The sequence below is a fragment of the Myodes glareolus genome, chromosome 9, assembly GCF_982192425.1.
Source record: "Myodes glareolus chromosome 9, mMyoGla1.1, whole genome shotgun sequence".
Taxonomy (NCBI): Eukaryota; Metazoa; Chordata; class Mammalia; order Rodentia; family Cricetidae; genus Myodes; species Myodes glareolus.
Window position 1 is genome coordinate 55,085,454 of NC_142034.1, and position 4,947 is coordinate 55,090,400.

Sequence of the window (4,947 nt, forward strand, 5' to 3'; positions counted from 1 at the left end):
TGTTGCGTGCCCAGCTCTGTATCCAGCTTGGAGAACATGGTGTAACCAAAACAAACCGTGCACTCATGGAACTAACATTCTAATGAGGGAAATAGATAACATTACATAACATCCAAAGAAACTGAATAACATTAAGTGGCAATATGTGTTGAAGGGGAAAAATAAATCAGGGGAGGGAAGACATGATGAAGTACAGGAGTTGGAGGCTAGGAGTGGTATGGGGCTTGTTTACTAGGTTTAAGCCCTGGATTTGATCCCCAGCACTGAAAACAAAAACACAAACAAAAATAAAACAAAGCAAAAAAAACAAAACAAAACAAAAAAACAAAAAACAAAACAAAACAAAAAAAACCACCCTGGGGCTTTTGTAAACAAGGCTAAATTTAACTATAAATGGTTCTCAGCATTATAGTCAACATCTCTGCTTTCTATCCATTTACCCTACTTGATTATGCAATTTGTAATTTATTTAGTCTGGGTTTCTCCCCATCTCCTGCCATGGTACCTGGCAGAAATCAAGGAGACTCTTGAAACATGAGTTTTGTATTTGTTCGTTTTTCAAGACAGGGTTTCTCTGTGTAGCCTTGGCTGTCCTGGAACTCACAGATAATGCCTGCCTCTGCCTCTGCCTCTGCCTCTGCCTCTGCCTCTGCCTCTGCCTCTGCCTCTGCCTCTGCCTCCCGAGTGCTGGAACTAAAGACGTCTGCCACCACCAGCTGGCTAAATCTTTTTTTTTTTTAAGATCTATTTCATTTTTAGCTTGGCTTGGTGGCATATGCCTTTAATCCCAGCACTTGGGAGGCAGAATCAGGTGAATCTCTGAGAGATGGAGGCCAACCTGGTCTACAAAGTAAGTTCCAGTATAGCCAGGACTGTTACACAGAGAAATCCTATCTTGAAAAACAAAAACAAAGCAAATAGATCATCTTATTTTTAATCATGAGAGGAACCCCTGTGGAGCTCAAGGGTGTTGGATGCATCAGAAACAGGCAGGTATGAGCCCTCTGACAAGGGTGGTCTGGGAAAACAGCCCATGCTCTTAATCACTGACCCTGAGACACAATGCTTGGGTGAGTTAGTAATAAGAAGACGATGGTCAGGGGTAGGGGTAGGTGAGATTCAGAGAGGAAAACTAGGTTAAACTACATTCAGGAAGAACGATGGGTGTGGGGAATGGGTTAAGAAGAAGGATGAAGAAGATGGAATGCTGAGGATGAAGGTCATGGCCCAATCTCTGGGTGACTGGCAGGCTGTCTCGTTCCCCTAGGCACAATGCCATCCTAAGCTGAGGATGGAGCTGTCAGGCAGGTCAGGCCCGCCATCCTGGGCCCTGCTTGGCCACCCTTATGACTCTGCAGATCCTGAGAACTTGAATATACAAATTTGCATCTCAAGAGCAATCCATGCAAATGTTCCTAGCCTACTACTTTCTAGCCACTCCCCTACCCTGGAGACTATGCCTCCAGGGGGCTGCTAATGAAGATGCCGGAAGGGATAGATTGAGACGTGGAAAACATCATCCCAGGCCCCTTGGGGATGCCAGATCCTAGGGCACTGAGGGTAAGAGGTCCAACTGTAACCTTCTAATCTAGCAGTAAGATGAATGTGTGGGAGTGAGGAGGTAGGGGTTCATAGGTATCCTAGAGGCCTGGATAGGAGAGGACTTGGGTGACAGATGGAATATGATTGAGGTATAGAAGAGGATGGGGTGACCATGTATAGACAGAACTATTTCCACCCCCTGAAAAGCTGTCTCCCCAATAATGACTCAGTAGCAATAATTCTCATATATATATATATATATATATATATATATATATATATATATATATATATCCCCTCTAATCCAACCCATGTTCCCCAGAAGCTGGGGTGACCGCTCTGGGTTTAATCCAGCTTTAAGCCTCAGGTGGGATTTATGTTCCTCAGGGGAAAAAAAGAGATAGGTTCAGTGAAAATGTGAGTGGGGCCAGGGCTGGAACTGGGGACTTGGATGGGGTTGGACATACGGATATGGATGGGCACTCCCCAATTGTGACCCAAACTTGGATGCATAACTGTGGGTAGGTGCTCAGTGAAGAACTAGTTCTCCTGGACCAGGGTGGGACCGGCACACATGGGAGGCCCTGAAATAGATGCACATTGGCCAGGGAGGCTCCCGACACCCACCTACACTAGGAGCCAGGTCCTCACCGTTGGGGCACCCCCCGACCTTGCCCCACCCCAAGCCTGAAAGGCTGGTAACACCTGGGACCCCACTCCTCTGGGATGCAGAGAATGAAATCAAATCAAACTTATCTCTTTAAAAGCATAGCAATTCTCCTTCTTAGTCAATAACTAAGCATAGATGGGGGACATGTATGACCCAATATCTCTTTCTAGCCACCTTAGCTTCCTTTCTGTCCTGGAAGATGTGCCGTTAATTTTAACACCTCCCCCCAAAACTGTTTGGAGAGTGTTTTGCTTTCTGGGGTGTTTTTTTGTTTGCTTGTTCGTTTTTTTGTTTGTTTTTTTGTTTGTTTGTTTGAGGTTTTTTTTTTTTTGGTTGTTTTGGTTTGGTTTGGTTTTTTGCCTACCCTTCGCTCACACCAGTGCATGCCATCTGACTGTGTCTCTGACTGCATTTGCCGCCATCTGAAAGGATACCTCTGTTTTTTGTCTGTCTCTCCATCACCTGGAAACAGGAGTCAGCCTGGGGAATTCACAGCTACTTCCCTGGAGAGCAAAGGTATCATGAGTCAAGCAGATCCTAAAAAGGCAATTCAGGAAGGGACTTTCCAGGGCTTCTCGGACAGATTTGGTCCTCTGGGGTGGGGAAACTTGTTCAAGGCTGGCAGAGAAGAGACTGGCATATACCTTACTGTGATCATCAGTCTTCTCCACTTATGGGAAAGCATGGAAGAGTCCAGCCCACATGCTGGGAGAATCCCAGTAGACAGAGCTGCAAAATGAGGCTAAATCTCTTCCCTGCTTCTCGTATTCGGACGTGCCCAGAGTCAGGGCCAAAATCCTCCGTGCCTTCAGGTGTGTCTTCCCAATAAATCTCCTCCAAAGCTGGCTTTCTGAGAAACTTGATTCCAGTGATTCACCCTAGTCCCTCCCTCTCCTGCTCAGAAGCATTTTTCTGGGTGGATATGCCTTCGAATAAAGACTTCGAGCCACACAGGAGTGTTCTTTGGGGATACAACTACCTCTGCAGTGACCTGACCAAGGCCCTGGCTAATGCTGTCTCCATTGTCCTCCTATCACAGCCCAGCTGGTCACAGGAGGGCAACCCCAGAGTTTCTTGGTGCTAAAGCAAACCAAAACCTGGTGGTTTTAGCTAAATCACCGAGCTCTTTAAGACAAGCTATCCCCAAACACCTCCGCACGTGCCATGGCGTGAGGATTCCACTCTTCCAGAATCAGGAAGAGACAGTCCAGTCTTTGGCACAGTTCATGTCCATCAACACACACACACACACACACACACGCACGCACGCACGCACGCACGCACACGCACACGCACACTTATTCCAATGGGACAGGAGTTTGTTTGACTAGAGAGGCAGTTCCCGGGCTAGAGAATGGGGAGAGGAGGCAGGTGGTTTTCCTGGCTCTGTGAGACAGTTCTGATTTGAAAACTTCAGCACAGTTGGAGGATCTTCACTGACTGAAGTTGATAGTGGTCTGGTGTGGAACCAAGTGACCCTGTACAGTCTGCCAAGTCCTTGGCCACAAAAGGCACTGGTAGAGGAGACAGAGCTATCACCAATTATTCTGATTCTAAAGTTGATTCCGCTGTCGCCAGAACCTCAGGAATAGAGAAACGGTCCCTTCTGTCACCGTTCAAAGATGGATGCTGCACTGCAGCTCCAGTCAGACAGAAACCATGACCGGGTTTGGTCAGGCACAGGATCTGACTCAGGTGGCAGAGGAGACAGGGGTAATGAACGGTGCATGCCTGTGACCCCAAATTACAGGGGCTCAGATCCCCCGAAGGGAAAGGGGACCCCACGCCAGAACTTGGGGAGCAGATGCATGATAATTGAAGGTTTGAGCCAGCAGGGGCTACATGATAAGACTCTGTTGAGGGGGCGAGGGGTACAAATGGTAAGGTAGACTGGGCCTGAGTCAGACAGAACAGGAAACAGAGACCTGCAGCAGCAGGGGGAGGATGTGAACAGCTGATCGGTGTGAACAGCAAATCTTTATATTTTATTTGTTTGTTTGTTTTGTTTTTCAAGACAGGGTTTCTCTGTGTAGTCCTGGCTGTCCTGGAACTCACTTTGTTGACCAGACTGAATTCAAACTCACAGAGATCCGTCAGCCTCTGTGGGATTAAAGGTGTGTGCAGTCACTGCTTGACTGTGTCACTGGAAAGGAGAAAACCATTCTGTCCAGATTCATCCAGTTCAGTTATGAACTATTGCTCATATTGTTATGCTACAATAACAAACAGTCCCACAAATTTCATCAGCTCCACCGACAGCCAACTCAGGCATCAGAGTCTCTGTTCAAGTCCCTCAGACATACAGGTGCACGCTGTTGCCTCTAAATGCAGAAGCAGGGAATACTGGACCGTCTCTGTGAATTCCAGATAGGAAAATATCACTTCTGCCTGGACCTCAGCCCACAGTTCTGCATGTAACCCCACCCATGTGCAAGAGGGCAAGGAATGAGTTTTCCAGGAGCAGAACTGGATTTCAGTAGCCCCACTAATAATAGTACCACACCCAGAACCTGGATTCTGGGACTTTGCAAAATGCCTACTTCCTTCCTTTCAGTCCCCTGTGTCAGCATTCCTTCCCTTCTTGATGACTCACTCCAGGAGGGAAAGGCAAGAATATAACTAACTCACCAATAGGGTCTCCAGAAAATATGGCCCACAGATTCGCTCTTGCTCTTTGCCCCAGCACTTCTACACCCCGCCGCTGTACAACATCATCATCATCATAACGGAGGAAA